We start from the raw sequence: 24,757 nt of genomic DNA on the forward strand, positions 1-24,757 counted from the left end.
TAGCCTAGTCCGCTAAACGTGTAGTTGAAAGATAAACAAAATTCAACTGTGTATATGCTACATGTATATGCAACGTGAATATCGCGAAAGTTGAAAGATAAACAAAATTCAACTGTGTATATGCTACATGTATATGCAACGTGAATATCGCGAAAGTGATGCGGTACCAGCAATAGTCGTGTTCAATTTGAATATTTGACAACATGTCGTGTATGTCGACCATAATTTCACTATGGAGAGCAACCAACTAAATGATTTTACATAGACCACAGTGTTAAACTTTGTTAAAGTTTTGTACTGTATTATTAAAACAAAGAAATATTAGTTAGGTATTGTGTTCTATAATTAAAGTCTAGGTTCTCATATAACACTAGATAGAAAAAAAGTTTGGGTCCTTCTGCTCAAACTCCAACCAGGGTAGCTTTATTGAAATCAGGCGCATTTTGCACTAAAATATCCGGAAATTCTAATGTTTTTACCTATTCATTATCAAAATTGACATTTTGAACCTAAATCTCAATATGAATTTCCAAATTGATATTATGGTTATCTAGGAATAATTACCTGTCAGAAAACATTTTTACTTTTGAAATTCATAATTAGCCAGCCAATCAGCGGCCGGGTTAAAATTCTATCCTGGGCTCAATCTTGTATACACAGGGGCCATTTCGAAGGTCTTTTTTATTTAGTTGGTTGATCCCTATAGCAGAAATTAAAATTCTAATACTCACCTATGATGTAAAGTGTATTTCGGCTGTGTGTCAAATCAGTAATATGAATTTAATCGGTCAAGTGGTTTGTCCAGGACAGGGCTTCACCTTCGGACAGTCACCCGCGGAGTAATTCTGAAAACATGAAATGTTGAACTTACACACTGTGTTGATTAATTGCAAATTATGTATTAAATATTGAAATAGTATTAATGTTGTTTAAGTTAATTATTAGTTACATCATTAAACTTTCTGAATATAATGAAAAAATAGGAAAAGTCCCCAGCCAAGGGGAGATAATCCATTACATAATCAGGTACCCCTATAATATAGAAAATGTCAAGATTTTGGAAGAAAACCAGATATACCAAACCTTTTACATATTCAAATTTACCAGGAACATGGTTCCAGAGCCTTTCTGTTTAAAATAAACAAATTAAACAAAGATCAAACCTGTAATGAGCACAAAAGATGCATGTCTTTGTCCATGACTGGAATCTGTGCAACCAACACATATTTCCGGAAATCTTGAATGACCCTGAAACACCATTAATATGTTTCATTAAAGGAAAAAAATATTCACAAAATGGTATTTTACATCATTATAACATAAAATGCATACTTTTAATAAACTAATTAGCCCTAATATTACAATTAATCAGTACAATTAGTTAAAGTAGCTTACCTGAGATGACCCCCCCCCCCCACCAATGATACCTGGCAGGTCTAAATACCACACCCCAAACTAGACATTATGTAATACAATGTAATTGTCTCCCCTTAATGTTACCAATTTCAAATGTATAAGCTGTAACTTATGTTTTATACCTTTATGGCTCTCGGCACTCCAATATGGCAGAGATGACTGACCCCCCAATTTCTTGATTTGACCGCTAATTCCTGGTTCACCTAAACTGGAACATGCATACAGTTCTGTGAACTAAATTCTGACAACTGAGGAGACCATGCACCGCGCACCCATGTCATCGTACCCATCTGATGTTAAACGCACATGTCACACGTTTACAGCCGTGCTAATTACCTGAATCTACGTTATATGTACCATTAACATACTGGCCAATTCTAAATAAACTGCATGCATAGTCACAGTGACACATATTATTCTAAAACTTGGCGACTTACCTTTGTATCCATGGACTCACTCGGCTCCAGTGACTGACTCTTATACTTCCGGTTGCGTTCGCTATAAAAACTCTAACTGGCTAGCATTTTTTGTTTATCTTTCAACTACACGTTGTTTTTTAAAAATAAAACCGGAAGCGAAGTTGATTGGTTTGTTTGTTTGTTTAATTAATTAACGTCCTATTAACAGCTAGGGTTATGTGAGGACGGCCTCCCATGTATGCTGTGTGTTTCGTGTATGTTGTGCGAGGTGAGTGTTTTGGGAGACTGCGGTATATTCATGTTGTGTCTTCTTGCCGTTTGCTCTACTAAATGTGTATACGGCGGCCATTACAAATGTGTGAAATAGAAGGGTCTCGGAAGTATTTCATTGTGCAGAGTTGTTTAATTTCATAAATGGGATGTAACATGGGGGCAGTGGAGTACATAAGATCCCAATATATAGGTATGTGTATGTTTTCCCGGCATTGCATGGACGATATATTAGAACTATAACCGCTGACGTAGCGTAGGCAAAATCTGGCCTACGATTTCACATTTTTAAGAGGTACCGCGAGCTGACTATATATTAGGCAAAAAAATATTTAAACAAGAGATCCCAGAGGGATCTTGGCGCCCACCAAAGAATGATTTATGTCTGACAATGGAAAGAGGATCTTTTCCCTGCTTTTCAAACTTTTTCAAACACACTACATATAAAATTTGAGACAGATCGCTATAGTACTTTCTAAGAAAAAGTGGTAACAAACTTCAACAATGAAATCTAAGATGGCGGCCGGTTGGCCATCTTTTTTACCGATCAGTCCAAAAAGCATTATGGAGCAGTCCTTAAATGCAATATGCACAACTAGGTTCTAGGGGAACCTACTTTTGAGAAATATAACAAATTTGAGGAAAGATCCCTTCAGTACTTTTTGAGAAATAGAAATTTGGGTAACAAACAGTAAACTATCAAAATCCAAGATTGCCGCCTGTCGGCCATTTTGTTCACCGATCGGTCCCAAAATGCAACATACACAACTAGAGTCCTAGGTGAACCTACATATGAAATTTGAGAAAGATCCCTTCAGTTCTTTTTGAGAAATAGCTGTAACAAACTTAAACTATCAAAATCCAAGATGGCCGCCTGTCGGCCATCTTGTTGACTGATCGGTCCCAAAATGCAATATGCACAACTAGGGTCCTAGGTGAACCTACATATGAAATTTGAGAAAGATCCCTTCAGTTCTTTTTGAGAAATAGCGGTAACAAACTTTTAACTATCAAAATCCAAGATGGCCGCCTGTCGGCCATCTTGTTGACTGATCGGTCCAAAAATGCAATATGCACAACTAGGGTCCTGGGGGAACCTGTATATGAAATTTGAGAAAGATCCCTTCAGTACTTTTTGAGAAATAGCGGTAACAACCTTTAACTAACAAAATCCAAGATGGCCGCCTGTCGGCCATCTTGTTGACCGATTGGTCCCGAAATGCAATATGCACAACTAGGGTCCTAGGGGCACCTACATATGAAATTTGAGAAAGATCCCTTCAGCACTTTTTGAGAAATAGCGGTAACAAACTTTAACTATCAAAATCCAAGATTGCCGCCTGTCGGCCATCTTGTTGACCGATCGGTCGCAAAATGCAATATGCACAACTAGGGTCCTAGGGGAACCTACATATGAAATTTGAGAAGATCCCTTCAGTTCTTTTTGAGAAATAGCGGTAACAAACTTTTAACTATCAAAATCCAAGATGGCCGCCTGTCGGCCATCTTGTTGACCGATCGGTCGCAAAATGCAATATGCACAACTAGGGTCCTAGGGGAACCTACATATGAAATTTGAGAAAGATCCCTTCAGTACTTTCTGAGAAATAGCGGTAACAAGAATTGTTAACGGACGGACGGACGGACGGACGGAAGGACGGACGGACGACGACGGACCACGGACGAAAGGCGATTTGAATAGCCCACCATCTGATGATGGTGGGCTAAAAACCTAATAATATAGGCAGGTTTAGCGGACTAACATTAGCCCTGCAGGTAGGGCGGTTGATCGTAAAAGGCGACTAAATTTAGGATCTTATCTTTTCATCTTTCCTAATGCCTCCCTTGGCACCGCCTCACTTTTGGCCTTGAAATGAGCCCCTGTGAGGAAGACACTGGGTTCTGTTCCCTGGTCGAGACGAACCAAAGTCTATAAAAGTGGTAGATTCTGCTCCTGCTTAGCGCTCAGCATAACGGGAGTGGGGCGACTGGTTCGCCCGTTGTCAGTATAATGTGACCACTTGGGGGGTGTGTTTCTTGGTGTCTTCGGTTGCATGCTTCAGTGATGTAGCACGATAAAAAGGGCAACAGTTCCACTATACAAGAAGACACACAACAAGAATATACCGCAGTCTCCCAAAACATGCACCTCGCACAACGTGCACGCAGCACACCACATGCATGGGAGGCCGTCCCATGACAAGAACACCCTAAATTTGAATATGTAAGTTTCTGAATAGGCAAATGTCATTTGTTGAACAAACTTGGTAAGCCCTTCATTCATATATGGTTGTAACCCATTCCAAGGATTAAGGAGGAGTCAGATTTTAAAAGCCAATATTTCACTTAAAAAAGCTCCCTGTCGTTCTATTCCCATGGGCCTTACACATTTAGTAGAGCAAACGGCAAGAAGACACAACATGAACATACACGCAACACACTGATACATGGGAGGCCGTCCTTACATGACCATGTCTGTTGATATGACGTTAATTAATCAAACAAACAAAGTTGTCAGTATTATGTGACCGGGTGGGATCTGTTGCTAAGTATATTCGGCAGCAGTGATATTTAACACTTAAAAGGGCAACAGTTCTACTATACGAGAAGACACACACAACACGAACACACCACAGTCTCCCAAAACAAACACCTCACAGTTCACACACGCTTCACACTGCATACATAGGAGGTCGTCCCAACATGACCACGACTGTTAATAGGAAGTTAAGTAATCAAACAAACAAACAAACAAACAGTTAGGAAGAAGAGAAAATATAAGATCATAGATTTAGTCGCCTTTTACGATTATACAATAGGGGCAGGAGGTGATCTAGCGCCCTACCGGCAGGGAAACATACATCGTTGCACTACAGCGGACAAGGGAGACGCTAGGAAGAAGAAAAGTTTAAAAACCGGAATTTAGTTGTCTCTTACAAATCATGCAATAGACACAGTTCTAACTCCCTACAGTACATTCTTAACCCGTTAGCATTAAATGCAAAGAGGAAGAGGTCCGAATCATCATAAAACAGCAACATCCCCACAAAGTATCCATGGGCCAATAGTAAGCCAAGTGAATAATCGCGAAATACCTACATATGATGTTTAATCAGAGATAAAAGACAGAAAATGGAGGCGTAAAAACTCGACAGTGTTATTGTATGTCGGTTTAAAGAACAAATCAGGAGGAAGAAGGCAGACGAATACATTAAAGGCATGAAACCCGAACTGTACTTAAAAAAAAACCCAGGGAACTACAAAAGAAGGACAATTAGAAATAAACAAGAATACAAGAGGCCAAGAGGGCCTGTATCGCTCACCTGTTTTTTTTAGTAATTATCAAAAAGACTCTTAGAAGGAGAGGGCCGAGTTGTTTAGAAAGAGAGGGCCGCGGTGGCCGAGTGGTTTAGATGTCCAAACATGTTACAACAAGCCCTTCGCCTCTGGGATGCGGGTTCGAACCCCAAGTGGGGCAGTTGCCAGGTACTGACCGCTGGTCGGTGGTTTTGCTCCGGGTACTCCGGCTTTCCTCCACCAACAAACCTGGCACGTCCTTACATGACCCTGGCTGTGTTAATAGGACGTTAAACTAATAAACCCACGAATTGGAAAAATTAGCTAAATTGACCCCTAAATTTGTTCAATTTTGAATCCCAACCATATAATGCTACAGATACCATACAAATATGCTATCCAATACATAGTTTCAGAGAAGAAATCTTTTATATGGAAATAGTAAAATTTACACCTTTTGACCCGGACCCTCAGGCCCCCAGGGAGTCAGCCGCATCATTTGTACAATTTTGATTCCCCATCCTATTAAAATGCTACCATTGCATTATGAGTACTATCCTATGCTTAGTTTCATAGAAGAAGTCGTTTATATGGAAAAAGCGAAATTGACCCCTTTGATCCCGTCCCTCGGGCCCCCAGGGGTCAGCCCCATTATATGTACAATTTTTAATCCCCACCCTATAAGGATGCTACCATTGCATTATAGGTTCTATCCCATGCTTAGTTTCAGAGAAGTCGTTTATATGGAAATAGCCAAATTGACTACTTTTGACCAGGCCCCGGGAGAGGGGGGGGAGGGGGTGATCAGCCGCATCATTTGTACAATTTTGAATCCGCCCACCCTATAAGGATGCTTCCATTGCATTATGGGTGCTATCTCATGCTTAGTTTCAGAGAAGTCGTTTATATGGCAATTGACCCCACCCCTCAGGCCTCTGGGGGGGTTGGCCGCATCATTTGTACAATTTTCACTTAGTAGCCCATAAGGATGCTACCAGTCAAATTTTGTTGAAATTCTACCAGTGGTTATGGAGAAGAAGTCAATTGTTGACGAACGCCGGACGCCACAGTATCCCATAAGCTCACCTCGGTCCTTCGGACCAGGTGAGCTAATACGGATGAATAATTAAAAAAATAACGTGAAATGCACGGAATTCTATCTTCAAATGAAATAACACCTCTCTCAGAAATTTCAATCAAAATAAATAATATATTATTCAAATCTTAAGCGTACTGTTATAATTGCATATACACGTGCCCTCTGGGCCTCTTGTTTTTTATAACGGAATACAAATGTTTAATGGTTTACGTTCCGTTTAATTTGCACCCTACAGAAGAATATACCGCAGCCTCCGAAAACAGAATTTCATATATGCAACATATTACCTAAAGGGGAAAGCCTTGTCTGTTGATAGGACCTACATCGAATATCTACTGCGAGAAAATGATTTCACAGTGTCAACACTTTGTCACACAATGGAGACCATTTTGTTGTTGATAGGAATATATTGAGAACAAATCAAGACAATCGTTTAGCGAGAGACGCATTGATCACCAGACTATGTTAGCTGAACTCTTTTAAATATCCTGCAATACAACAAGTTGAAGACAAACTGAAAGTTGAATTCACTGTTTGACAAACGTCTAATGCGAAAGCAGATAACTGATGAAATATCAATAATGAATAACCAATTAGTCAAGCTGCTGCTGATGAAGATTGACCGGCGAAGAAAGTCGCCAAATGACACTAATTTCCTAAAATTGCATCGATTCTTCATTCAAAACAGGTTCTGTTTTGCTGATGTGGCGTCAGAGTGTTTATCAAGGGGAGCTAAATCAATCATTATGTCGAACATCTCTTTAACTGTGTTCAAGGACAATCAACCTTTTGAGGATGTTTTTATTTGGGTTACACTGGCCTATTTACATTTTTTCAGTACATGGGTATTGATATCATTGTTCTCAACTGTGGGTGATCGGCTTATGTCGTGGTCAAGACATTCATTTTTCACCTAAATGGCAGGGATTCGATCTCGAGACGGAAGTGAAAAGGTCAGGGGTCACCTGCCCGATCACATGGGGTTTCTCTCCGGACAATCTGGTTTCCTTCCACTTTAATACCCTTCACGCGCTTCTCTACGGGTCATCGACAGTGTTTGTATACATCTACTATGCGGTATATAATCAATCGAAAATATACAATATATATAACTATTTTCTTTACCATTATATTGTTTTATTACTGCTTAAAGGACAATCTGATTTAAATACAGATCCTTATTATCACTACGTTGGATAATTGAACGGAGGGGTTAAGGATCTTTGTTTTAATCAGATTGGGGTCACGGTGGCAGAATGGTATGTTCCGACATATTAGCACAATTCTTCCAACTTTGAATCGCAAGTTCTAATCTCATCTGGGTCAATTGATAGGTAGTGACAGCTGGTTGATGTTTGTTCTTCGGGTACTCTGGCCTTCCTGGACCAATAAACCTGGTATGTCCTTGAATAACCCTAGTGGTTAATAAATATGACGTAAACTAATAACTAATGCTTATGAACTGTTACAATAAGATTTAAATGTGTGGACTTTAATTTGTGCACAAAATATATTCAGGAAGCAGGTGTCCTGAAAAACCGACTACCTTCTAACACTTATTCATATGATTTTTAAGGCACTTACGTTTTTAGGTCACCTTTTGTCCGTCATATGTCCGTAAACAATTCACATTTTCGACTTATCCTCCAAAACTGCTGAAGCAATTTCAATGAAATTTTGCACAAACCTTAGGCATAAGGCCAATCAAAATTGTGAATTATATGGTCCCCACCCCCCAGGGAGCTATGGGAGGGGCTAAAAGGGGTTAAATTGACTAAAATTTCAAAAACCTTGTCCTCCACTCACAGATGTGATGGAATTAAATACTCTTCATAGATAGAAAGGTCTCAAGGTCCTTTACAAAAAATGTGAATTATATGACCCTGGGGTCTAAGGTTTCCCCCAGGGGAGGGGTTAAGCTTACTATAGTTTATATAGGGAAAACACATTTTTGAGTTATTTGATCATTTGTAATAGGAAATGAGTCAAATATTGTCAGAATTATCAGTATGAGATGGCCATTGAATCCTATTAACCAATTTTCCATGACTGATCCCCAGGGGCCTTAGGGGCGGGGTCAAATTGGCTATCACTTAAAAAATCTTCTGAAATTCTGGAAATTGTAGAATCGCATAATCTTTATAGATGGAAAGGTCTTTAAGTCCTTTACAAAAAAATTACTATAGTTTATATAGGGAAAACATATTTATGAGCATTTTTTGCTAAATTTTTAATTTCAAAAAATTGTTTAGAATTATTAGCCCGAGATAATATTTTAATATCATATCTATATTGGTCCTGATCAACCCCCTCGGGGCAGAGGGACGGGACCAAAAGGGGCAAATAGGCTAAAACTTTAAAAATCTTCTTAAATACTGTAAATGGTAGAATCAAATACTTTTCATAGATGGACAGGTCTTAAGGTGTTTTATGAAAATTGTGAATTATGTGACTCTGGGGTCTCAAGTTTCCTCCTCGGGAGGGGGTCAAATTTACTATAGTTTATAAAGAGAAAAACACATTTATGAGCATTTTTTTGCTCAATTTTCACAGGAAATGAGTCAAACTTGTTTTTAGAATTATTAGCCTGAGATTACATTTAAATATCATATCCATATTGGTCCTGGTCAACCCCCTTGGGGCAGAGGGGCGGGGCCAAAAGGGGCAAATAGGCTAAAACTTTAAAAATCTTCTTCTTAAATACTGGAAATGTTAGAAACAAATACTTTTCATAGATGGATAGGTCTTCAGGTGTTTTATGAAAATTGTGAATTGTATGACCCTTGGGTCTCAGGTTTTCCCCTGGGGAGGGGGTCAAGTTTTACTATAGTTTATATAGGGAAAACACATTTTGAGCATTATTTAGTCATTATATTAGAGATATCCCTATGTGATAGCCATTGAATCCTATTAACAAATTTTCCATGACTGATCCCTTAGGGGCGGATCCAAAACGGGTCAAATAGGCTAACTAAAACATCAAAAATCTTCTGAAATTCCGGAACTGGTAGAATAAAATACTCCGCATAGATGGAAAGGTCTTTAAAGTCCTTTACAAAAATTGGGGGTATTGAGGGGGGTGAATTATATGACCCTTGGGTCTCATGTTTCCCCCTGGGAAGGGGGTCAAGTTAACCGACCTTCAGTGTCAGATAAGTACACAAATGAGTACAACTCAAAGGTTATGTGAGTGAAATTGAGATGTGATATTCGTTTGTTCATATATTATTATTTGAATATTTTTTGGATGGATACAGTGAGCAATTGTAGGTTTTGGGCTGCCCTCCTCACTTTACGCTCATACCCAAAAATGAATTAAAAACAACTTAAATCAATTGTATGTGTTCTAGTAAAGTATAATGTTAATGTTTGAACAAATCAATTATATGTGGTCTTGTTACTTCGATTTACTTAACTTTGACCATTTGAACTTTCAACTGCTTTAGGGTTCATAATTGCAATTTCATTCATTCGTGTATTCGTAGAATATGTGTAGATTCTCAGCTTGCGGTTATTATAATTCAATTGATCAACCTGTTTCCAGGTTGATTAGCGGTGGTTTACTTCAACCCGAGGAAGTGATATAACCCGAGGCCCGAGGGTTGATAAACTAAAACTTGGGTAATAAGGCTCTGGGTTCTGTCCCCTGGCCGATCACACCAAAGTCTGTAGTTTTCTGCTCCTGCTTAGCGTTTCAGCATACAGGGATGGGACGACGGTTCGCCCGTTGTCATATAATGTGACCGCGAGGTAGGGTGTTTTGCTTTGGTGTCTTCGCGGCATGCTTCAGTGATATAGCACTATAAAAAGGGCAACAGTTCCACTATACTAGAAGACACAACATGAATATACCGCAGTCTCCCAAAACACGCACCTCGCACAACATACACGCAACACACCGCATACATGGGAGGCCGTCCTTACATGACCATAGCTGTTAATAGGACGTTAATAAATCAAACAAACAATTGGGTAAGGCGTAAGAATTGTACCTGCTGCCCCTATTGCATGATCGTAAAAGGCGACTAAATTTAGGATCTAATCTTTTCTTTCTCCCTAAATTACTTTGTTCTTCCTAGAGACTCCCTTGACACCACCTCACTTTTGGCCTTTGGTTGAGCGCCCGCCCCTGTGAGGAAGGCTCTGGGTTCTGTCCCCTTGCCGAGACACACCAAAGTCTATAAAAGGGGTAGATTCTGCTCCTGCTTAGCGCTCAGCATAACGGGAGTGGGGCGACTGGTTTGCCCGTTGTCAGTATAATGTGACCGGGTGGGGTATGTTGCTTAGTATCTTCGGCGGCATGCTTCAGTGATATAGCACTATAAAACGGGCAACAGTTCCACTATACAGGAAGACACAACATGAATATACCGCAGTCTCCCAAAACACGCACTTCGCACACTGCATACATGGGAGGCTGTCCTTACATGACCATGGCTGTTAATATGACGTTAACTTATCAAACAAACAAACCAACCACCACATCAACCTGGAAACAGGTCGATAACTGTTATTATCAAATTCTTTTCGTCGATTACGCAGGTATGGCACTTCACATTCTTTGGTACAAGATATTTTCAATACAAAGACAAACCACAACTAAACATCACTTTTAATCACCATTTGTCATGAAATTATGCACAATTTTTTCCACATCAAAGATTTTTTTTTTCCAATATTTCGTCGAATGCATCGTTTTCAATTTCATCAGTATGTAAATCATTCAGTAAGATTGTAAAGTTGAGACGAGGATAATGGTTCGAATGATACGGAGCTCAAATCCATATTTGATACATCGGGCGAAGAGACATCAGATTTGGGTGTCTTTGACTTGGTTTCAACACGTAATGTGCTTGAAATGACGTCTGACATGTCCCGCTTCATACTTTGTTCCGTGTATCCAGTATATGGCGTTTCAAGCTTTCAGCGCGATGTCCAGTTACAGTCATAATATGCCTACTCGCAAAATTACCCTTCCTGTCTAAAAGATGTACAAGAGTAGCTCTCAAGGAATGGTTGCTATATGTTCTGGAAAGTCCAGCTTTCATCATGCTATCAATGGTGTTGTGTCCAACAGCCATGTTGTCATACCATGACATAGCGTTTTCCTTTTTACTTGTGCGAGTTGGTTGAATACATGTATCCATCGTAATCAATTTATCTCGTCTTTTATATACGCACTGCGTAGACTAAATTATATGCATGTAGTGTACTGTATATAAATTAATGAAGACTTTTGTCTATTGCATTCACTTACCAGGAATTGCATTCATTTGATGATTTTAGTCAGTTCTTCCTTTTTCATGTAAATGCAGAGTTGTCCGTCGCCGTCTTGTTTGGCTGCGAAGTCGAAAATTCTTAACATATGAATATTTTCCCTTCCTCGTCGTCCAAATTACAGTATCATGTCTACGAATACTTTCTCTTGTAACTTTACATTATTGTCAAGATCAAAATAGGCATACATTTTTCTCATGTCATCTTCTTCAATCGGTAGGTGATGATCGATTCCGCCTTTTCCTTGGCGCTTCAGTTCCTTTGCAGCAGCTTGGAAAACATTCTTGGAATGACTAAAATCGTCTCCATAAATAGTATCCATGTCAGAATACATTGACAAGAACCCATTTAGCCCATGTCGTAGCGCAAACAGTGATGATTTTTTGCAAATATATTATGTAAAAAATGTTTAGGCTATATTTGGGTACGACCTAACCAATTTGAATCTTTTATCAACCCTTGAAGTGATTGTGACGTCATTCAACACCACGTTAAAATAAAAGATTTCTATATTTGGGTACGACTTAGATCTTTTGGAATCTTATATCAATCTCGGATGATGTCACAATGCATAGTTCGGAATTTTCTGACGGATATCGTGTTCTATCGTGGAGGGAAAGTGTAGTTTCAGCCATTCAATAGCGAGCAAAACACCAAACCATATAATAAATATATATTTTACTATAAAATAACTAGCACCATGTACCTAGGTCCATCGTATACACAGTGCAGGACGTACATGTACGCTAAATAAATAAACCGTACTATTTAGCTGTTTAACCAGTGGCGATTTCTTTTTTTAGCCCCGTCCATGTATGTCGGGCGTTACTTGGCCACCGACATTGGTATGCTTATATGTAAATCTTAGGCTATTAGCAAAATTGTGATATTCACTTTTAGGGGATAAACTTTTATCATAACATCAGTGATAGTTTTTACTGTTTTAATGTGTCGCATACTGGCTGGGTGTTGATCATTGTGTTGTGTATAGTTTATATTGTATAATGTGTTTTACGTTGATCAATGCGTGACACTTTAATAAACTAATTTATTATTATTAATGTTCAAAATGTCTCTGGACGGCTGGCTAAAGAAAGCATCTCCTATTCTGCCGATATCGGATGTCAGGACGAAGCACAAATAGCAACTGCTGCTAATGATGCTGTTGAAAGTATTACAAATTACGAAAGGCCAGCATCGGACCAAAAACCAAAACGTGGCGTTTATGGCACATGTTCTCCTGAAACAACGGTCAAAATGGCAAGATATGATATCGAACACATTAGCCTAGTCCGCTAAACGTGTAGTTGAAAGATAAACAAAATTCAACTGTGTATATGCTACATGTATATGCAACGTGAATATCGTGAAAATTGAAAGATAAACAAAATTCAACTGTGTATATGCTACATGTATATGCAACGTGAATATCGCGAAAGTGATGCGGTACCAGCAATAGTCGTGTTCAATTTGAATATTTGACAACATGTCGTGTATGTCGACCATAATTTCACTATATAGAGAGCAACCAACTAAATGATTTTACATAGACCACAGTGTTAAACTTTGTTAAAGTTTTGTACTGTATTATTAAAACAAAGAAATATTAGTTAGGTATTGTGTTCTATAATTAAAGTCTAGGTTCTCATATAACACTAGATAGAAAAAAAAGTTTGGGTCCTTCTGCTCAAACTCCAACCAGGGTAGCTTTATTGAAATCAGGCGCATTTTGCACTAAAATATCCGGAAATTCTAATGTTTTTACCTATTCATTATCAAAATTGACATTTTGAACCTAAATCTCAATATGAATTTCCAAATTGATATTATGGTTATCTAGGAATAATTACCTGTCAGAAAACATTTTTACTTTTGAAATTCATAATTAGCCAGCCAATCAGCGGCCGGGTTAAAATTCTATCCTGGGCTCAATCTTGTATACACAGGGGCCATTTCGAAGGTCTTTTTTATTTAGTTGGTTGATCCCTATAGCAGAAATTAAAATTCTAATACTCACCTATGATGTAAAGTGTATTTCGGCTGTATGTCAAATCTGTAATATGAATTTAATCGGTCAAGTGGTTTGTCCAGGACAGGGCTTCACCTTCGGACAGTCACCCGCGGAGTAATTCTGAAAACATGAAATGTTGAACTTACACACTGTGTTGATTAATTGCAAATTATGTATTAAATATTGAAATAGTATTAATGTTGTTTAAGTTAATTATTAGTTACATCATTAAACTTTCTGAATATAATGAAAAAATAGGAAAAGTCCCCAGCCAAGGGGAGATAATCCATTACATAATCAGGTACCCCTATAATATAGAAAATGTGAAGATTTTGGAAGAAAACCAGATACATGTATATCAAACCTTTTACACATTCAAATTTACCAGGAACATGGTTCCAGAGCCTTTCTGTTTAAAATAAACAAATTAAACAAAGATCAAACCTGTAATGAGCACAAAAGATGCATGTCTTTGTCCATGACTGGAATCTGTGCAACCAACACATATTTCCGGAAATCTTGAATGACCCTGAAACACCATTAATATGTTTCATTAAAGGAAAAAATATTCACAAAATGGTATTTTTCATCATTATAACATAAAATGCATACTTTTAATAAACTAATTAGCCCTAATATTACAATTAATCAGTACAATTAGTTAAATTAGCTTACCTGAGATGACTCCCCCCCCCCCCCCCCCCCCCCCCCCCCCCCCTCCCACCAATGATACCTGGCAGGTCTAAATACCACACCCCAAACTAGACATTATGTAATACAATGTAATTGTCTCCCCTTAATGTTACCAATTTCAAATGTATAAGCTGTAACTTATGTTTTATACCTTTATGGCTCTCGGCACTCCAATATGGCAGAGATGACTGACCCCCCAATTTCTTGATTTGACCGCTAATTCCTGGTTCACCTAAACTGGAACATGCATACAGTTCTGTGAACTAAATTCTGACAACTGAGGAGACCATGCACCGCGCACCCATGTCATCGTACCCATCTGATGTTAAACGCACATGTCACACGTTTACAGCCGTGCTAATTACCTGAATCTACGTTATATGTACCATTAACATACTGGCCAATTCTAAATAAACTGCATGCATAGTCACAGTGACACATATTATTCTAAAACTTGGCGGACTTACCTTTGTATCCATGGACTCACTCGGCTCCAGTGACTGACTCTTATACTTCCGGTTGCGTTCGCTATAAAAACTCTAACTGGCTAGCATTTTTTTGTTTATCTTTCAACTACACGTTGTTTTTTAAAAATAAAACCGGAAGCTAACGAGCTAGGGTTATGTGAGGACGGCCTTATGTATGCTGTGTGTTTCTGTGCGAGGTGAGTGTTTTGGGAGACTGCGGTATATTCATGTTGTGTCTTCTTGCCGCTCTACTAAATGTGTATACGGCGGCCATTACAAATGTGTGAAATAGAAGGGTCTCGGAAGTATTTCATTGTGCAGAGTTGTTTAATTTCATAAATGGGATGTAACATGGGGGCAGTGGAGTACATAAGATCCCAATATATAGGTATGTGTATGTTTTCCCGGCATTGCATGGACGATATATTAGAAATATACCGCTGACGTAGCGTAGGCCAAATCTGGCCTACGATTTCACATTTTAAGAGGTACCGCGAGCTGACTATATATTAGGCAAAAAAAAAAAAAATATTATTTAAAACAAGAGATCCCAGAGGGATCTTGGCGCCCACCAAAGAATGATTTATGTCTGACAATGGAAAGAGGATCTTTTCCCTGCTTTTCAAACTTTTTCAAACACACTACATATAAAATTTGAGACAGATCGCTATAGTACTTTTCTAAGAAAAAAGTGGTAACAAACTTCAACAATGAAATCTAAGATGGCGGCCGGTTGGCCATCTTTTTTACCGATCAGTCCCAAAAAGCATTATGGAGCAGTCCTTAAATGCAATATGCACAACTAGGGTTCTAGGGAAACCTACATATGAAATTTGAGAAAGATCCCTTCAGTACTTTTTGAGAAATAGCGGTAACAAACTTAAACTATCAAAATCCAAGATGGCCGCCTGTCGGCCATTTTGTTCACCGATCGGTCCCAAAATGCAACATACACAACTAGGGCCCTAGGGAACCTATATATGAAATTTGAGAAAGATCTCTTCAGTACTTTTTTGAGAAATAGCAGTAACAAACTTAAACTATCAAAATCCAAGATGGCCGCCTGTCGGCCATCTTGTTCACCGATCGGTCCCCAAAATGCAATATGCACAACTAGGGTCCTAGGTGAACCTACATATATGAAAATTTGAGAAAGATCCCTTCAGTTCTTTTTGAGAAATAGCTGTAACAAACTTTAAACTATCAAAATCCAAGATGGCCGCCTGTCGGCCATCTTGTTGACTGATCGGTCCCAAAATGCAATATGCACAACTAGGGTCCTAGGTGAACCTACATATGAAATTTGAGAAAGATCCCTTCAGTACTTTTTGAGAAATAGCGGTAACAAACTTTAACTATCAAAATCCAAGAATGGCCGCCTGTCGGCCATCTTGTTGACTGATCGGTCCAAAAATGCAATATGCACAACTAGGGTCCTGGGGGAACCTGTATATGAAATTTGAGAAAGATCCCTTCAGTACTTTTTGAGAAATAGCGGTAACAACCTTTAACTAACAAAATCCAAGATGGCCGCCTGTCGGCCATCTTGTTGACCGATTGGTCCCGAAATGCAATATGCACAACTAGGGTCCTAGGGGCACCTACATATGAAATTTGAGAAAGATCCCTTCAGCACTTTTTGAGAAATAGCGGTAACAAACTTTAACTATCAAAATCCAAGATGGCCGCCTGTCGGCCATCTTGTTGACCGATCGGTCGCAAAATGCAATATGCACAACTAGGGTCCTAGGGGAACCTACATATGAAATTTGAGAAAGATCCCTTCAGTTCTTTTTTGAGAAATAGCGGTAACAAACTTTTAACTATCAAAATCCAAGATGGCCGCCTGTCGGGCCATCTTGTTGACCGATCGATATTCGCAAAATGCAATATGCACAACTAGGGTCCTAGGGGAACCTACATATGAAATTTGAGTAAAGATCCCTTCAGTACTTTCTGAGAAATAGCGGTAACGAAGAATGTGTTATTGACGGACGGACGTGACGGAAGGACGGACGGACGGACGAGAAGAGGCGATTTGAATAGCCCACCATCTGATGAATTTGGCTAAAAACCTAATAATATAGGCAGGTTTAGCGGACTTACATTAGCCCTGCAGGTAGGGCTGGTTGATCGTAAAAGGCGACTAAATTTAGGATCTTATCATTTTCATCTTTCCTAATGCCTCCCTTAGCACCGCCTCACATTTTGGCCTTGAAATGAGCCCCAGTGGAGGAAGACACTGGGATTCCTGTTCCCTGGTCGAGACGAACCAAAGTCTATAAAAGTGGGTAGAGTTCTGCTCCTGCTTAGCGCTCAGCATAACGGGAGTGTGGGCGACTGGTTCGCCCGTTGTCAGTATAATGTGACCACTTGGGGTGTGTTTCTTCTTGGTGTCTTCGGTTGCATGCATCAGTGATGTAGCACTATAAAAAGGGCAACAGTTCCACTAATAACAAGAAGACACAACATTGAATATACATCCGCAGTCTCCCAAAACATGCACCTCGCACAACGTGCACGCAGCACACCACATGCATGGAGGCCGTCCCATGACAAGGAACTCCTAAATTGAATATGTAAGTTTCTGAAATAGGCAAATGTCATTTGTTGAACAAACTTGGTAGCCCTTCATTCATATATGGTTGTAACCCATTCAAGGATTAAGGAGGAGTCAGATTTTAAAGCCAAATTTCAGCAAAGCTCCCTGTCGTTCTATTCCCATGGGCCTTACACATTTAGTAGAGCAAACGGCAAGAAGACACAACATGAACATACACGCAACACACTGGATACATGGGAGGCCGTCCTTACATGACCATGTCTGTTGATATGACGTTAATTAATCAAACAAACAAAGTTGTCAGTATTATGTGACCGGGTGGGGATCTGTTGCTAAGTATATTCGGCAGCAGTGATATTTAACACTTAAAAAGGGCAACAGTTCTACTATACGAGAAGACACACAACACGAACACACCACAGTCTCCCAAAACAAACACCTCACAGTTCACACACGCTTCACACTGCATACATAGGAGGTCGTCCCAACATGACCACGACTGTTAATAGGAAGTTAAGTAATCAAACAAACAAACAAACAAACAGATTAGGAAGAAGAGAAAATATGAAGATCATAGATTTAGTCGCCTTTTACGATTATACAATAGGGGGCAGGAGGTGATCTAGCGCCCTACCGGCAGGGAAACATACATCGTTGCACTACAGCGGACAAGGGAGACGCTAGGAAGAAGAAAAGTTAAAAACCGGGAATTTAGTTGTCTCTTACAAATCATGCAATAGAACACAGTTCTAACTCCCTACATGTACATTCTTAACCCGTAGCATTAAATGCAAAGAGGAAGAGGTCCGAATCATCATACAAACAGCAACATCCCCACAAAGTATCCATGGGCCAATAGTAAGCCAAGTGAATAATCGCGAAATACCTACATATGATGTTTAATCAGAGATAAAAGACAGAAAATGGAGGCGTAAAAACTCGACAGTGTTATTGTAAGTCGGTTTAAAGAACAAATCCAGGAGGAAGAAGGCAGACGAATACATTAAAGAAGGCATGAAACCCGAACTGTACTTAAAAAAAAAAAAAACCCAGGGAACTACAAAAGAAGGACAATTAGAAATAAACAAGAATACAATAGGCCAAGAGGGCCTTATCGCTCACCTGTTTTTTTTAGTAATTATCAAAAAGACTCTTAGAAGGAGAGGGCCGAGTTGTTTAGAAAGAGAGGGCCGCGGTGGCCGAGTGGTTTAGTAGATGTCCAAACATGTTACAACAAGCCCTTCGCCTCTGGGATGCGGGTTCGAACCCCAAGTTGGGGCAGTTGCCCAGGTACTGACCGCTGGTCGGTGGTTTTGCTCCGGGTACTCCGGCTTTTCCTCCACCAACAAACCTGGCACGTCCTTACATGACCCTGGCTGTTAATAGGACGTTAAACTAATAAACCCACGAATTGGAAAAATTAGCTAAATTGACCCCTAAATTTGTTCAATTTTTGAATCCCAACCAAATAATGCTACAGATACCATACAAATATGCTATCCAATACATAGTTTCAGAGAAGAAATCTTTTATATGGAAATAGTAAAATTTACACCTTTTGACCCGGACCCTCAGGCCCCCAGGGGAGTCCAGGCCGCATCATTTGTACAATTTTGATTCCCCATCCTATTAAAATGCTACCATTGCATTATGAGTACTATCCTATGCTTAGTTTCATAGAAGAAGTCGTTTATATGGAAAAAGCGAAATTGACCCCCTTTGATCCCGTCCCTCGGGCCCCCATGGGTCAGCCCCATTATATGTACAATTTTTAAATCCCCACCCTATAAGGATGCTACCATTGCATTATAGGTTCTATCCCATGCTTTAGTTTCAGAGAAGTCGTTTATATGGAAATAAGCCAAATTGACTACTTTTGACCAGGCCCCGGAGAGGGGGGGGAGGGGGTGATCAGCCGCATCATTTGTACAATTTTGAATCCGCCCACCCTATAAGGATGCTTCCATTGCATATGGGTGCTATCTCATGCTTAGTTTCAGAGAAGTCGTTTATATGGCAATTGACTCCCACCCCACCCCTCAGGCCTCTGGGGGGGTTGGCCGCATCATTTGTACAATTTTCACTTAGTAGCCCATAAGGATGCTACCAGCCAAATTTGGTTGAAATTCTACCAGTGGTTATGGATGAAGAAGTCAATACGCCACAGTATCCCATAAGCTTCACCTCGGTCCTTCGGACCAGGTGAGCTAATACGTGGGGGATGAATAATTAAAAAATAACGTGAAATGCACGGACTTCTATCTTCAAATGAAATAACACCTCTCTCAGAAATTTCAATCAAAATAAATAATATATGATTCAAATCTTATTGTAAACTGTTAATAATTGCATATACACGTGCAGTATTTATTTTTTTATAACGGAATCACAAATTTTTAATTGGTTTTATGTTTCCGTTATTAATTTGCACCCTAACAGAAGAAATATACCGCAGCCACTCCGAAAAACAGATTTTTACATATATGCAACATTATTACCTAATGTGGCAAGCCTTGTCTGTTTATAGGGACCTACATCGAATATCTACTACGAGAAAAATTGATATCACAAGTGTCAACACTTTGTCCACACAATGGAGATCAATTATTGTTGTTTATAGATAGGGAATACCTTAGAAACACATCAAAGACAATCGTTTTTAAGCGAGAGACGCATTGAATCACCAGACTATGTTAGCTGAACTCCCTTTTAAATATCATTGCAATACCACAACAAGTTGAAGACAAACTGAAAGTTGAATTCACTGTTTGACAAACGTCTAATGCGAAAGCAGATAACTGATGAAATTATCAATAATGAATAACCAATTAGTCAAGCTGCTGCTGATGAAGATTGACCAGGGCGAAGAAAGTCGCCAAATGACACTAATTTCCTAAAATTGCATCGATTCTTCATTCAAAAAACAGGTTCTGTTTTGCTGATGTGGCGTCAGAGTGTTTTTTATCAAGGGGAGCTAAATCAATCATTATGTCGAACATCTCTCTTTAACTGTGTTCAAGGACAATCAACCTTTTGAGGATGTTTTTATTTGGGTTACACATGGCCTATTTACATTTTTTCAGTACATGGGTATTGAGATCATTGTTCTTAACTGTGGGTGGATCGGTTTTGTGTCGTGGTCAAGACATTCAATTTTCACCTGAATGGCAGGGATTCGATCTCGAGACGGAAGTGAAAAGGTCAGGGGTCCAACACCTGCCCGATCACATGGGGTGTCTTCTCATCCGGACAATCAGGTTTCCTTCCCACTTTAATAATACCCATCACGCTCTCTTCTACGGGTCATCAGACAGAGAGTTTGTATACAACATATCTATGCGTGTATTAAAATCAATCGAAAATATACAATATATATAACTATTTCTTTACCATAATATTGTTTATTATTACTGCTAAAGGGACAATCTGATTTTAAGATACAGATCCTTATTATCACTACATTGGGGAATAAATGAACGGAGTGGTTAAGGAACTGTGTTTTTTAATCAGATGCTTTTAGGAGGGCAATAGGGTCACGGTGGCAGAATGGTATGTTCCGACATATTAGCACAAGTCTTCCAACTTTGAATCCTCAAGTTCTAATCTCATCCTGGGTCATTTTATATGTTAGTTGACAGCTGGTTTGAATGTTTGGTTTCTTCGATACTCGTGCCTTCCTGGACCCAATAAACCTTGGTAATTCCATGAAATCAACCCAAGAGGATAAATAAATATGTGACTGTAAACTAATAAACTAATGCATATGAACTGTTTACAATAAGATTTAAATGTGTATACTTTACTTTGTGTCCAAAATATATTCGGGAAGCAGGTGTCCCTGAAAAACCGACCTACCTTCTAACACTTATTCAAATGAAATTTAAAGGCACTTACGTTTTTAGGTTGCACCTTTTGTTCCGTCATAATGGTCCGTAAACAATTTCACATTTGATCGACTTAACCTCCAAAAACTGCTGAAATGCAAATTCAATGAAATTTTGCCACAAACGCTTCTAATGCAATAAGTGCCAAATCAAAAATGGTGAATTAAATGGTCCCCACCCCAGATCCCCCATGGAAGCTATGGGAGGGTGCTAAAAGGGGTTAAATTGACTAACAATTTTCAAAAAAACCTATCTTCTCCACTTTCACAGAAATTTGTGTACGGAATATAAATACTCTACATAAGAGAGAATGAGGTCTCAAGGTCCTTTTTACAAACATTGAGTGAATAATATTGACCCTGAATCTTAGAGTATCCCCCAAGGGGAGGGGGTAAAGTGTTACTATAGTTAATATACGGGCAGAATACTACATATTATTTTGCGAGTATTATTTGTATCATTTGTAATAGGAAATGAGTCAAATATTGTCATAATTATCAGTATGAGATTGCCCCCCCGCCATATGAATTCCTATTAACCAATTTTTCACATGACTTGATTCCCCAGGGGCTTAAGGGGCTGGGTTCAAATAGTGCGAGAGGCTCATCCACATCAAAAATCTTTCTTTACTGACATTCCTGAAAATGTAGAATCGGCGATAATCTTCATAGAAGAAATGTCTTGAATGTCCTTAAACAAAGCCATTACTACAGTTTAAAATAGGGTGAAACATATTTATGAGCATTTTTTGCTAAATTTTAAATTTCAAACAAGAAGTGTCCCAAAGGGCCCATTAATCTGCACACCTGGTTTGTAATGCCTAGTAAGGATCAATGTTTTCTTTTCTTGAAGTAATTTGAATAATTACCTCTAATTACCAGTATTCGGGCCCCACTCTTTCTGTCTCAAGGGGGGTCAAAACCAAAATTTAATACAAATTCTGATAACCCCAATGATGTATCTGGCCAAATTGGGTTAAAATCCAAGCAACTACTAGACAAGAGCGATTTATATCTTCTTAAATAATCCCCTATTTTGGGCCCCGCCCCTCCTGCCCCCAGGGGGTCAGAGCCAAAATTTATACAAGTTCTATTCCCCTTCCCCCAAAGGATGTTTCTGGGCCAAATTTGGTTACAATCCATGCAGAACACTAGAACAAGTAGCGATTTATAGGATTTACCTCTATTTCCCCTATTGGGCCCCCCGACCCTCCTATCCCTGGGGGGTAAGAGCCAAAATTTATACAAGTTCTATTCCATTCCCCCAAGGATGTTTCTGGCCAAAATTTTGGTTACAATCTATGCAGAACTCTAGGACCAGTAGCGATTTATAGGATTTACCTCTATTTCCCCTATTGGGCCACCGCCCCTACTGTCCCCGGGGGTCAGAGCCAAAATTGATACAAGTTCTGTTCCCCTTCCCCCAAGGATGTTTCTGGCCAAATTTGGTTACAATCCATGCAGAACTCTAGGACAAGTAGCGATTTATAGGATTTACCTAAATTTCCCTTATTGGGGCCCCGCCCCTTCATGTCCCCAGGGGGTCAGAGCCAAAATTTATACAAGTTCTGTTCCCCTTCCCCCTAGGATGTTTCTGGCCAAATTTGGTTTCAATACATGCAGAACTCTAGAACAAGTAGCGATTTATAGGATTTACCTTAATTTCCCCCTATTGGCCCCGCCCCTCTTGTCCTCTGGGGTTACAATCCATGCAGAACTCTAGGACAAGTAGAGATTTATAGGATTAACCTAAATTTCCCTTATTGGGCCCCGACCCTCCTGTCCCCAGGGGGTCAGAGCAAAAATTTATACAAGTTCTGTTCCCCTTCCCCCAAGGATGTTTCTGGCCAAATTTGGTTACAATCCATGCAGAACACTAGGACAAGTAGCGATTTATAGGATTTACCTCAATTTCCCTATTGGGTCCCGCCCTCCTGTCCCCGGGGGGGGCCAGAGCAAAAATGTAAACAAGTTTCTGTTCCCCTCCCCCTAAGGATGTTTCTGGCCAATTTGGTAAAAATTGCAGAACTCTATGACTAGTAGCGATTTAAAGGAAATGTTTAGCCTGAGATTACATTTAAATATCATATCCATATTGGTCCTGGTCAAACCCCTTGGGGCAGAGGGGCGGGGCCAAAAGGGGCAAATAGGCTAAAACTTTAAAAATCTTCTTCTTAAATACTGGAAATGTTAGAAACAAATACTTTTCATAGATGGATAGGTCTTCAGGTGTTTTATGAAAATTGTGAATTGTATGACCCTTGGGTCTCAGGTTTTCCCCTGGGGAGGGGGTCAATTTACTATAGTTTATATAGGGAAAACACATTTTGAGCAATTATTTAGTCATTATATTAGAGATATCCCTATGTGATAGCCATTGAATCCTATTAACAAATTTTTCCATGACTGATCCCTTAGGGGCGGATCCAAAACGGGTCAAATAGGCTAACTAAAACATCAAAAATCTTCTGAAATTCCGGAACTGGTAGAATAAAATACTCCGCATAGATGGAAAGGTCTTAAAGTCCTTTACAAAAATTGTGAATTATATGACCCTTGGGTCTCATGTTTCCCCCTGGGAAGGGGGTCAAGTTTACTTTAGTTTTTATGAGAAAAATACATTTAGGAACATTATTTGCTTAGTTTTATTAGGAAATTAGTCAATCTGGGTTAGAATTATTAGCCTGAGATAGTATTTTAACATCATATCCATATTGGTCCTGACAGACCTCCAGGGGCCAGAGGGGGTGGGGACAAAAGGGGTCAAAATGGATAACATTTCAAAAATCTTTCTTCTGAATTCACAGATTTGATTGAACCAAATATTCGTCATAGATTAAAAAGTCAAATTTATAAAATCACTAACTGACTTCAAGGGTCTGATGGGCCAATATATAGTGTTTATATGCATGTCTTTGTTTCATTCTGTATCTGAACTCGGGTGACCGTTAAGGCCTTGTTAAACTTTTTGTTTGGCCCAAACTAACATAATAATATCGTTACTAGTCAAACATGTATATTTCGTTGCATTAATTCCGTAAAATGACTATAATCATTCATACATTTTTCGAGTAAGAACACATTATTCCTCTTTTAAGCATTCTATCGAGCATTCTTTGGTTAAATTAGTGCTGTTAAGTACAATAAGGATACTGACGTGTCTGACAACTTCATATCCGATTTAATTGATTTAAATGTTATTCCTCCTAAGTCAAAGTTCTAATCAAAGAATTAAGGTGTAACTCGAAATACCATATCCATTGGTACATAGTCATAGGAGCATCACCTTGAATTGCAGTAGGCAGCTTTAATAATAATTTATTTTCCTTTTATGACTGATAAAATATCTTCCCTGTTGTATT

General features: G+C 39.1%; 1 long non-coding RNA gene across 1 annotated transcript; it reads right to left on the reverse strand.

Annotated features, from left to right (window-relative positions):
* Positions 1-730: 730 nt before the first annotated feature.
* Positions 731-14,428, reverse strand: LOC138334997 (uncharacterized). The gene is made up of 4 exons (XR_011210219.1): positions 14,234-14,428; positions 13,796-13,909; positions 1,164-1,248; positions 731-845 (listed from the first exon to the last, which is right to left on the reverse strand). It is a non-coding gene; the product is annotated as an uncharacterized lncRNA (long non-coding RNA).
* Between the last annotated feature and the right edge of the window lie 10,329 nt (positions 14,429-24,757).

The sequence above is a fragment of the Argopecten irradians genome, chromosome 11, assembly GCF_041381155.1.
Source record: "Argopecten irradians isolate NY chromosome 11, Ai_NY, whole genome shotgun sequence".
Lineage (NCBI taxonomy): Eukaryota > Metazoa > Mollusca > Bivalvia > Pectinida > Pectinidae > Argopecten > Argopecten irradians.